This window comes from Panthera onca, chromosome A1 (assembly GCF_046562875.1).
Source record: "Panthera onca isolate mPanOnc1 chromosome A1, mPanOnc1 haplotype 2, whole genome shotgun sequence".
In the NCBI taxonomy this organism is placed as follows: domain Eukaryota; kingdom Metazoa; phylum Chordata; class Mammalia; order Carnivora; family Felidae; genus Panthera; species Panthera onca.
The window spans coordinates 71,869,557-71,882,307 of NC_138339.1; the positions used below are offsets into that span (position 1 = coordinate 71,869,557).

A 12,751-nucleotide genomic window follows, 5' to 3' on the forward strand; every position below is an offset into this window, starting at 1 on the left:
CCCAAAGACATCTTCCTGGTAGTTCCTGCAACCTATGAATATGTTACCTTAAATGGTAAAAGGGACTTTGCAGTTGTGATTAAGTCAAGAATTGTGAGATGCAAAGAGTAGCCTGGATCACCCAAATGGGACCAATGCAATCACTGGTTCCTTATAGTAAGGAGGGTCAGAGTCAGGGAGGTTAAGATGTTGAAAGAAGCAGAAGTCAGAGTGAGGTTATTGACAAGAAGGGGTCTGTGGACCAAGGAATGTTGTGGCCTCTAGAAGCAAAAAACAGATTTCCTCTTAGAACCCCCAGAAGCAACGCAGCTCTGCTGATGCCTTGATTTTAGTCTAGGAAGACTCAGTTCAGATTTCTGACCCCCAGATTGTAGAATAATAAATTTCTGTTGTTTTAACCCACTGAATTTGTTGTAATTTTATACAGCAGCAGAAGGAAACTAATACACCTCCCCTGTGGTTAAATTATATTAATTATTTAAGACTCAGCTGAAGCAGTAATTCTGGTATAAGAGATTCTCCCCTATGTTTCAAAAGCTACCACAACATTCCTTCCACTCTTTGTAGTTATCTATTGCCCCTCTCCCAAGCTCCCCTTTTCAACCTCTTACACCTACTTAAGAGCTTTAATTGCATCTGATGATCTTTTGGTCCCAGGAAGCAAACTGCTGAGCACATGGGCACAGTGAGGTTGTAATGTGTCTCCTACCACTGTCATTTTGTTCCCAGGTTTCCCTCTAGGCTTTGATGCCAACAATGCCTCCTGGCTGTAGGCCACCTTGTTTTCTGTTTTGAGGGCTCATGCTTGTTTGGGATTTGTGTAAAAGGAGAGGAGAGTCAGCTCAGATGAGCTTAGAAAGTCCCAGGCAGAGAGACAGGTCCTTTTGTGGAGGGTTCATGGGGATGCACAGGAGGCTGCTGAACAGAAGTCTTCACTTCACTGCATCACAAAGAATATTCCACATGACTCTTTCTCCCAGTTTTTGTGCTGTGCTCCTGGAATCCTGAGAGGTGGCCTTTAAGTTTCCATGAGGACCCTGGCACTGGCCAAAGCAGTTCTCTACAGTTCATGGTGACCTCTTCCTTTCTGGGGGCTCCAGGCTTGTCCTGCCTCAACCTCCATCCTGCATGTTTCTCCATTCCTCTATTCTTTCACCTGTTCTATTTTTATGGCTTGAACCTATTTGCTTCCCTCAGGCCTTCTCTTCTGAGCCTCTAGAGACTATTTTAGAAATTAAAAACAAATATCCAAAATTGACTTCTCCTCAAGGCTATGTGCTTGCCTCTGGCTGACTAGGGGGAAAGTCACAGGAGTTCAGAAGAAAAACACAATGTTCCTAAAAAATATAACTTGCTACATTCCAGTTTCATTATAAATAAATATTTGTGAAAGGAATGAGTAGTGAGAGGGAATGTAAGAGAGTATCAAGGTTTTGGTTGGGGAAGTATTTTTCAACTCTAGGTTTTCTTCTGGATTCCACCTGTGGTCCTTATGCCACTGGTTAATAACCACTGTTTTAGAAAGCCTTCAGGCTGAACATTTTGGCTAGAAATTGTATAACTTGGAAGATGCTGTCAAACCTTCACCAGAGTGAAGAAGGCTCTGGTTTCTAGGTAATCAGATGAGAGAAGATATAGCATAGGTAATCCAACTATCTACCTCTTCTATATTCTCTTTCATGGGTCATGTTTTTCCATATGATGGGAAAGAGGATGGTTTTTGTCTTGGTTTTTTTGTCTTCCTCAGCACCAAGAGCCCTTTCTGTCACTTCCCTTTCCTCTAGGCCAAGACTTCCTTTGCTGTGGTTACCCCCTTGAACCCTAAATTGGGTCTCATGGTAACTGGATGACGACATGCTCTCTGCCAAGAGAGCCTGGCTGTGGAAAGGCCACATGTCTCATACCTTCATATTCCACACCACTGCCATACTAGGAGTAGAGGTGACTAATGTTAATATGGACTGAGTTAACTAAAGGCAGTAACAACACAACACGGGAAGTGTGAAGCTGCTGTATATATAGTTCCCATAGTCCCTCAAGGAGGTCATCTTATATCAACATTTGTGATCTTACTTTCTTCAGGCCTTTTGGTGAAACCGAGGGCATATTTATATGTCCATCCGGAGTCACTCCACTAGCTTTCAGGGAATACCTACCCTGTATTTGTAAGGTTTGGTCTGATCTCTGAGTCCATCTTCCTCCTTCCACCCCCTTCCCTTCTGTAAGGCAAAGATCCATTCCCATGACTTTGAAATGACAGCCCATCAAGACTTCATTACATTCTTAATCTGGGGCCCCCCGTGTCCCAATCTGTCTCTGGGGAAGCAAGGGGGAAAATTCAGTCCTCCAGCTACATTTGTCTCATCTGTAGATGGCAGAAAATCCATGGTCATTGCCAAACCTCTGTTTAATGGTTTTTAGTGGGTGATAGCTGAAGTTTTCAAAGGATTTCTCATCATTACACTGGAGGGAAGAAGGTGAAAAGTAGAACACAAAAACTGTGTTTTATACTGGTGAAATCTTTATCCTGAGTTGGGAGGGAGGGGTCTTTCTTTCTATTGCTCAGGTGGGGCACTTTTATTCTGACAGTTGTCTAGCTTTGTTCCCACAGTGAATTTCTCTTGCTGTCTTTAAAGATGATAAGATTAGATGTAGAGTGACCCTCTCACCTCCTTTCCTTTCCCTTCCCCTACTGCTCAGAAGCTTGGTATTTCACCTAGTAATGTGTCCCTGGTGAGGAAAAGTCACAGTTTTATTGATTAAAATCTTAGTATAACATCCATAATTGGAGTTTTGCTGTAATTTGGTGCCAGGTTGCCTCACCATTTTCTCTAGGGACTATATATCAAATGCTATTTTTCACGCTCCTGTTTGCTGATAAGGGCTTGATAAAACCACTAGTTTGACCTGATATTAGATTTCCGGAGATGAAAGCACTGGTACAGATTGCCAAGTGTCCTCAAATACACTGACAAACCATTCCAATATTTTAAAAATGACTCAGGGAAAAAAAAAATCTTTAGGCTATCGTGTGTGTTTATGTTTTCATTCCCTGCCTTCAGCATGTATTTTTATCCATTGCAAACAATTTTCAATCAATAATTAAAATTGGTAAACAGATCTACAGGGGGAAAATCTTTCAGTTTGAGTTTAATAGATTGCCTCTCAAAGTCACTCCCTGACACAGCAAGTTGCTGAGGGAGTTTGTGCCAGTAAATAGGCAAGAATGGGGTTGATTAAAAAGTGAAACAACACAAAACCTGACATCCTGTTGTGAGTTTAAAAATAAAGCAAAATGACTATTAATAACCCACGTTGATTTCTGTCAAACTATCTTTACCTGTGCAGTAAAACAAAGGAGTAACACAGGGCTTCTTGTCAGAGTAACTTGGGGCTTTATGGGAATTGGTGATTTTTTTACCCTCAGACTTCTGTCTTTTTGTTTTGTTAGGATGTTTCTCCTGTGGAGACTCGTGAGACACCTATTAGTAGTCTGGAGCCTACAGGTAGTATGTGAGTTGCTGCAGGAGGAGAAATGGGATGTCTTTCGGCTTTCCTTTCGTGTAGATTTGTTGCATGTTTACCAAGGTGAAAGGATTAGTGCCCTGGAGATCATTTGCTTTCATAAGCTTTAAACTAGAGCAGCAAAAGTTTCATGCCTTGATTCTCTTCCAACAACTCTTTCTCTCAGCAAGGCATAGAGGAGCAAGCTGAGACCTACAGATTGCCAGCAGACTTTTCCAACAAAATTGCCCTGTCTCAATCAGTTAGACTGGGTGGGAAGGGAGAGCCTCCGCCAGTTTTCTCCCATCTCATCCACCATGTGGAGAGACACCCGAAGCATTCCACAGGGCTTTATAATCAAGATGAAATTCTCCAGATTTCCAAGTCTCAGTAATACCCAAACCCCAGACCATATGTATGGATAATTCACGTACTTGCTAACCTTTGCGTTTTGCATATAACCTCCCTGTCAAACATTGGTTTTCTCGAGATTCATATAGATAGAATTAAAAGTTAAGAAGCAAACTGAAGCTAAGCACTATTTGCGTTGAATGTAAAAAAAAAAAAAATAGTTGGTATAGAAACTAAAATTTTTGTACTCTAGCAATTTATAGCAGGTGCTTTCCCATATGATTGGCATCTAAAAGGTAATGATTTCAAATGTTGGTTTTGAAACAGAATATAACCGAAGCTAGAATGACAGCTGCAAAACAAACAATAACCCCAAAGCTGGATTGCAACAAATTCAAAACCAGGTAAATGTGAGCAGGCCCTATTCCTGGATTACTTTACTTAAGAAATACAATAAGGAAAGAAAAGCAAAAAGAGAGAAATTAATTTATACTCTTCATAGTGACCCGTCCCACCTCTCCCCCTCGAACATAGGGTGTGGCAGCAGGAGTGATGATGCCCTTTTACAGATGTATTTATGTGGTAATGGACATCACACTCCTTTCTACAACACAGTGATCTAATTCCCAAATGAACTGATTAAATGGTCAGCTCCATTTTGAGCACTGGAAACAAAGAAACTGTAGGAAAAAGTAAAATAAATTTCCACTGTGAATTCCTCTAAGTGCTAACTAACCTCCCATTGGGGTCTGATTAAAGTTAACTTACATACACATATAAATCACACTACTTATCCTGAAAAATTTTAAAGTATATCGGTACCTAGTTGTCTAATAGTTGTCTCTTCTCCCTGTTTCTAAGCTCCTTCACCATTTACAGCTCAATCCACTTTCAGCTGGCTTTTATGTCCATGTCCAATGAACTGGTTTTCTCTAAGGTCATTAATAACCTTACTGTCAAAAAATCCAGGGGATGTATTTCACTCCTCATTTCACTTAACTTCTGGTTGCATTTAGCACTGCTGGTCACTTCCACTTTCTAAATACTGTATTCTATAGGTTTTCTTCCTGCCCCACTAAGCTGTCTTAGCTTCCTTGGCTGGCTCCCCAGGCAAAGAAGATGGAAAATGAGCCAAATGGTTCATTTCTCCTGGACAACTTCCCTAGCTCACCTCATAATTATTATCTACTGCTCCCACCAGATGATAAAAGAACTCAGAACTGAGCTCTGGAGTGTTCCAAAATCCAAGGTCAACTAGATGCCTAGGAACCAAGAAAGGAGTCTGAGAAGGGCTGGTCAAGGAGGTATGAAGAAAAACCACTACAGAGTGGAGACCAGGGAGCATGTTTCAAGAACAGAGAAAACAGACAACCACATTAAATGCTACTGAGAACCCAATTAAGATGAAGTCAGAGAAGTGTTCAAATAATTAACAAGGTGGAGCTTGTTGCTGGCATGGTTGTGATAGCAATGATCAGTGCAGTGGTGGGACAGAAAACAAATGTCTGGGGACAATATATGGGAGATAAGAATGTGAGAATTTCTTTTGAAAAAATTGTCTGTAAATTGGAGCAAAGAAATGGAGGGATACATAGAGGGGGATATGGGGTCAATGGGTGAATTTTCTTTTTTAAACATAAGCAAAATTGGAGCATGCTTGTATGCTGATGAGAAACAGCTAATACAAAGGAAGAAACTAATGACATAGTAAGAAGAGTGTTAAATCTTAGAGGGGATGAAGGAGGGCACTTCTTATAACACTAGTAGAGTGACTGGCTCCTGATAGCAACACAACAGTTCTTCAAATGTAGTAAGAGTAAAGAGAGAAATGAGTGAAATTGGTAATTTTAGAGGTCAGATAAATGTGGATCTAGTAATTTTTAAAACTATTGGGATCTTCAAATAGCTAGAAGGAGGAAGAGTTTTGCCTTCTGTCAAAATTAGGTATAGATAACTTGTCAGAATGCTGGGGGTGGGTTGCTACGTGTGACCTTGGACAAAGACTTTCCTTATAATGTATGAAACTATGACAAAGAATATCAGTGGTGTGTGTGTGTATTGTTTGCGAGGATGTGAGATACTGTAGATTATGTACTTTGATATGACTGGGTTAAGATAGGCATGTTTCCTTTATTAAAAACTTACGTTTTACTGTATGATTTGAAAGGTAACTGTTTCAGTGGAAAGTAATAGTAACAAATAACTTTTGAGTCAATAAAGTCACTTTCTTAACTGCGAGGTCAAATGACAGCAATGGTGATACCACGTTGATTGACTGACAACCTCCTGTCCACAGAAGAAAAACCGTGGCAGCTAAGTGGAGGCTGGCTTTATAAGAGGAGTGTGCCTTGCTCTCTGCCTCTAAGACCTTCAACTCAAAAAGATGAAGTGTAGTATTTTGCGAGTTTATAAACAAGTGGTTTTGCTACAAAGTTTACTGCTGTCATCACACAGGACTCTCTTGAGGGAATGCGTTTTTGAAGAGAAATTAAAAACACCAACCATAATTGGCCACTCCACTGGTTAAACAGTCTCAGGCAGCATCTTGCTCTCAACTTTTTCTTCATTTTCCCTTTAAGTAGGAACAATTAACTTACTTGAATTTTCCAAAAACATGGGGTTTTTACTACCATTTGGGAGAAACAGAGCCAGTGTTTAGATTGTCATGCATGAACTTCCACTAAAGTATTTTCCCTCAAAGGTAACTAGATATTCATGTTACTACTGCTTTTCCTTACAAACAGAAGTCTCTCAATCATAATTATAGGCTTAGAGCAAAGGAAACAGTAGAGAAGAAACCCAGAGCTCTATAAACATTACTGAAGAACCATGCCAAATATATATGTAAGTTCAGGTATGGGGTAACTCTGGGGTTAGCATTCTCAAAATGATATTTGAAGAGTGTTTCAAACATAGAAGTTTTAGAAGGGCTTTAAAAAAATTTTTTTTTTGTTTTTAAAGGAAGTTTTAGCCTATCTGGTTGTGCAGATAATCTTCCCTCCCTAAATCAGTGCCTTGCTGTTTTGTTAAGTCCAGGGCCCAGCAGACTGAAACAAAAGGTGTGAAGTTCTTCTCATCCATCTTAATGGGGTGTTAATGACTGTAGAGGATGACTGTGACCATTTAAATGTGAGTACTATTAATCACCTAGAAAAAACACAAACACCCAGCTTAAGCCACTGAAATGTAATTGCAAGGGACAGTAGGGCCCAATTTTGCTTTTGAATGAAGACTTGTATTAAGGAAAAATGAGCTGCCCCCATGCCAGCTTGGCAGATTTAAAGCTAAGAACAGGCAAAGGCCTTCTAACCTCTCATTGAGATTTAAAGAGCTGGTTTCTCCCAGGAACTTGCAGTTTAGCTGTTGTGCATCCAGTGAATAACTTTTGCCAGTGGTGTAAAAGCAGTGTTTCTGTCAGACAGTCACTTGCCAAATTATATCTCCTTAAGAGAACTTTACACATTATCTTTTGATTTGAAAGTGTGTGTGTGTGTGTGTGTGTGTGTGTGTGTGTGTGTGTGAAATGTTTCAAGGATATTTAATTCAAAGTTTTAAACAATTTTATTTCTACAACTAGTTTGCTCTGACTCTTCCTGCAGTGTGCCTGTTTTTGAACTGTTATTTTTTTTCAGTTATTTTTTTTTAAGAGGGGGAAATCATGACTTTATCACTGGCAAAGTTGACAATATTTGCAGGACTCTGAATTTACATCTGGAAGAGAATGTCTTTTATTGTTGCTGTTCTGCAGGGTGAGCTAATGGAAGAGTAAATAAATTCTAATTTATAGAAAATCAGAGGCTTCTATTTCTGTTAGTATTTCTGTTGACATGTTAAATTAAGAGAAGTATGAGTGGAACAAGTTTTCTGCCAGGAAATGGGCAGTTCGGTGTGTGCCATCTGACTTGTACCTTGCCTGAAGTTTGAGATTAGTCATCAAGGGGAGATTTATGTTTATGTTTCTACAGATAGCCTTAAGACTGTAGTCTTAAGACTATGCCAAAGTGCACCATCTGGCTTCAGGGAACCGGGCTATGGGAGGCAAGGGGCCATATTTGGTCCGATGTGACACTATGCCTCTGTAGCAATAACAACCAGTGGGAGTGATGGCGGGGCCTGGCCTAATCTGATCCTGCTTCAGATACAAGATGCAAGTTTGGAGGGTATTTATCTCAACTGCTGGACATATTGTTGATTTTTATTTTTTGACAGGAAGAGCCAAGCCACGTTTTGTTTCACCACGTCTTAAATTCGCCCCTTGCTTGTTGCCTAGGGCAAAAGGCGCTTGGAAAGTTCACAAAGGAAATAAAATACTTCATTTGCCTCTAAAGTTAAATAAAATACTCATCTAGGGGTTAGATGAGAGAGGCAGAAAAGCTGTGGATTTTAGTAAGGCTAACATTCTAGGTTTGGAAAAGGTCAAGTGACCACGAATGTCTTTTGATAAAGTATTTTTTTTTCAGTACAATATTTGAATTTTAAAAAATGATATTTAAAGCAGTTACTTTTCAGAAGTTCACTAACTTCTAATGAGTAGGTTCTAAGGGGCTAAAAATGCCCCGCTGTCTCCAAGAGTTGTCATTGATGCTGCCATTGAGACTTCCGTGGGAGCCGGGGGAGGGCGGGGGAGGGTAGGTAGGGATCTGGAATTTAACACATTGGAGATATTGCTAGCCCCTTCCCCAATAGTTGGTGGGAATGGGAAGGGAAGAGAAGGCAATTTGAGCTGGGACCAAGTAACAACAACATACACAGAAAGTACAAGTTATAGATTGTTGTTTGTCTTCATCAGTTCTCCATTCTGAAAGCTAGGTGGGTCTTTGGAAAAACTATGAATGTGGCCCTCATCCTCTTTTCCTCCTCCTGTCCTATTGCGGGTTACTAGTTAGACTTGCTCAGGTTTCCGAGTTGGAGTATTTAGAAGATTTCACATGATTCTACTACTTCTAAGTTGATTTTTAAAACTTCTGAAGTTCCTTCACTAATATTCGTTTGGAGGCAGAGTGGGGGAAATGGACTGATTCACTTTTTCCACCAGGAGCCCTGGATTCAAATATTTGTTGGCTTCGTGGTTCTGCATCTGTCTCACTGTGTGGTCTTGGCAAGATGTTATGTTTTTGTCTCAGTTTCCCTACCTGTACAAAAGGGAATAATTACACTAGCTTACTCAGTAGGTTGTAGCCTTGGACAAAAAATGATTGCAAAGTACTTAAATCTACAAGAGAAAGGAGAAATTCTAAGTGTTAGCCTTATTCTCTTACACAGGGTGATAAAGTAAAAGTGAGGTTTAATTAGTTAATATAAGCAAATTGAAATTCCCAGATGAAAGGCACTGGAGAAGTTCAAAGTCATTTTATTATTATTAATAATAGGTGTTTTACCTCTTTCTTTCACTTCCCTCATCTAATCAGCATACATTCCTTGGTTTAAAGGGAGTGTTCGCTCTCCAAATGACTTTTATCTACAGTGTTGAGACATTCCTTATCCTGTTTTATGGATATGGAGTTTTAAATGACTATAAACAACTCCCTTTTTCATAAGCTCTTTTTTTCTTTTAAAGAAGAGGCAAATTGGCTCTTGGTTCACCTCTGTAAGCATGTGAAAACATTTATATGAGCCTCTTTTACAGATTCTGTTCCTCTTTGGGATACTAAAAAACCTCCTCGCCTGCAGGCCCGTGTTGTTCACCACATGGACACTCTCAGGCAAGCTTCCCTCTGTCTACATGGAGAAATCCACCTTTTAAAATATAGTATTTTATTTATATATCTACATATATATGTAGACAGTCTCAAAGTGTATCTCTAATTTTAACACCAAATCTCTAGGTCAGAATAATAAGTAGGGGGCATACACACTTTAAGAACCTGTAAGAGTACAAAGTCAAAATTTCTCAGGTGAAAGTAGCTTCATGGATCTCTGACAAATGTAAGCCTCACCTGGCTGAGGGGATGAGAAGCTATGGAGCCAGCACTGGCTTCAGTCAGAGTGAGAATTGGCGAATATAAATGCTTGGCTTCCAAACATTGTAGTTCTGAGTCTTTCACATGCCTGGTGAAAACCATATTGAATAAGTATGAAACATTTATTTGCCCAAAAGAGTAAACAGTGCCTTATTCACGTAGTATCTCCTAGAAGTTCACTGGCTCTTTTATTCAAAACACCAAAAGGATCTGTTTTATCACATTGACTAATGCTTGGATTATGAAGAACAGAAGTTTATTTAAAACCTAATGAATAGGGGCACCTGGGCAGCTCAGTCTGTTAAGTGTCTGACTTTGGCTCAAGTCATGATCTCACAGTTTGAGGGTTCGAGCCCCGCGTTGGACTCTGTGCTGACCGCTCAGAGCCTGGAGCCTGCTTCAGATTCTGTGTCTCCCTCTCTCTCTGTTCCTCCCCAGCTCACGCTGTGTCTCTTTCTCTCAAAAAATAAATAAACATGAAAAAAATAAAATAAAATCTAATGAATACAACCTATCTAATGAATCCAAGAGATAGTGCGACCATTTAGATGACTAGAGTTAAATAATGACAGAAGTGTTCCAAAAGCAGATGATTAAATGTCACAGGAGAGTGGCAGATAATGAACGCTCTGGACCTGACCTGGAACACTGTAGGTATTCAAGAAATCCTTTTGAATGAGTTCACAGGAAGTAAATGTCATTGAGGATAGGATGGCTGCAAAGTCTTGGTGGCAGATGCAATAGTTGAGCTGACTCTTGCTTCAGGCTTAGAAATGAGGTGGAGAGAGGATTTTAAAAGGCTTTCTAAACTTTCCTTTAGATGAATCAGTTCTGGAGATTTAAGGTCAGCATGGTGACTATAGTTAATAATATACTGTGTGGGATACTTGAAATTTGCTAAGAGAGTAGATCTTAAGTGTTCTCATCGTGTGCATACACGCACACACACAGAAATGGTAACTATGTGAGGTGATGAGTATATTAATTTTGTTAATCATTTCACATGTATACATATATCAAATCATCGTATTGTGCCCTTTAAATACATACAATTTTATTGGTCAATTATTTTTCAATAGAGCTGGAGGGGGAAGGCATTCGCAATTGGAGGATGGTGGGAAGTAGTTATAAGGAGGCATGGTTACTGTGTGTTCATGAAAAATGAGTAAATCTGTGACTGGAGCGAAGGCGCTAAAACTCTTAACAAAGAAACACTGCAGTGTGGACACTATCCATGGAATTGTACGGTTTCTAAGTACTTTATAATTTCCCATTAGTTGCTCAAGTCTAAAAACCTATAGAATGGGCTGGAAAAATTGTCTTTTGGGGCACTGAAGCTATGTGGCTGGCACTTAGCAGAGAGATGCAGTCTGGGGACTCCTCTCCAGAGAAGTGATAGCTAATAATATGCAAGTGTTGGTACTTAAACAGGATTTGAAGCCTTAAGCTAAATACATTTCTCTTCTAAGGTTGTTGTTGTTGTTTTTTTTTTTTAAATTTGAGAGAGAGAGGAGGCAGAGAGGGGAAGAGGGAGAGAATCCTAAGCAAGCTCCACACTTGGCAACGGGGAGCCCACCACGAGCTGGATACCACAACCTCGGGATCATGACCTGAGCCAAAATCAACAGTTGGATGCTTGAGTGTCCAGAGCCACCCAGGTTCCCTTCTGAGGCCGATTTTTCAGCAACTCTAAGAGCATGCAAGCGAGCAAAGCAAAGTCGTGGTGGAAGAGGCAAGGACTTTAAGGACTTCTTAACTTTGCTGTGACTAAAATCATACCATAGTTAACTTCCTACATTTTTAGGGATATAGAACCTTGCCTCACAGCCTCTGCATGAATGAAAGGAAATTGGGGGAATGGCTGATAACTGGGATCTGAAACCAGAATGAAGAATGGCTTTTCAGGGTCCAGCTCTGTATATCTGTTCTGAGTTGATTTTTACTAACTGAAGTTTCATTAATCTCATTAATGATTTGTTAAAAACAGTGACCTGAAAAACACTGCCTTGTTTTCTTTCATAGTTCTGTGGAAATGCAGCTGCCATTTAACCAGTGCCTGTTACTTCATGCTCTGCATATGTGCTTTCGGATATTATCTCCAATCCTTCCAAAAATCTCCAAAGGAATGTTGCAACTCTCCTTTTACAGCAGGAAAACTAGGAAAATGAGCCTCAGAGAGGTTGAACAACTTCCTCACAGTTACCCAGCCAGGATTCAAAACTATGTAAGCCCAAGTCTGTACTCTCTTTGCCACTCTGATTATTCACTGTGTAAAAATTAATTTTAAAATGTATTCTTAATCCTCTAAAATCTGAAAATAACATTATCTAGAGTACCACAGGACTATTATTATTTTTTTAATTCCTGTTATTTATTTACCCGTATGTAAGTCTCAGGCAGTTTCACACGAAAAGACTAAATGCACTTATAGCCTGCACTTTATATTTATCCAATCTTAAGTTGTTCTGTAGGTGGAGATTTAGAGTAGAGCCACGCACAAAGAATCCCGTGCCCCTCTCCTTGCTGCCTCTGCTTCCCCCAGCCTGTTGCACTGAACAGAGGCTGCCAGAACCCACGTGTCCATGCAGATATCAGTCTTTAACACAGAAGTTGGCAACGCTTGAAGAACAGAAACGGCTGCAGATGTTGAGGGCTGGGGAGTTCAAAAGAAGCCTTGCTATGTGGAATCCCACATTTGAGACTCTTTCTTTTGGTTGGGAAACTAATAACCCTCCAGTTTTGAGTTAAAACATTGTGCTTCTATCAGCAGAAATATAAAAGAGCACTTGCCTTCTCTGCCTAGGCTGAGGCAGCCCTACCCTTTGTGGCTCATGAACGTTGTGCTTCAGCCTTGGCCCCAGATTCACACCTCCTCCTTGTGACTGGCACTGGTTGAAAGGAAGGATTATGGCCAAGATGTGATCTGGCTGAAGAGA

General features: G+C 40.1%; 1 long non-coding RNA gene across 2 annotated transcripts; it reads left to right on the top strand.

Moving 5' to 3' along the window:
• The first annotated feature begins 5,024 nt into the window (after positions 1 to 5,024).
• On the top strand, positions 5,025 to 12,123 carry LOC132680146 (uncharacterized). Of its 2 annotated transcripts, none has more exons than XR_009610540.2 (3): positions 5,025 to 5,292; positions 6,887 to 6,984; positions 11,838 to 12,123. It is a non-coding gene; the product is annotated as an uncharacterized LOC132680146 (long non-coding RNA). The 2 variants fall into 2 exon arrangements; XR_009610541.2 differs by having other exon boundaries at positions 5,032 to 5,292; positions 6,892 to 6,984.
• Positions 12,124 to 12,751: the final 628 nt, after the last annotated feature.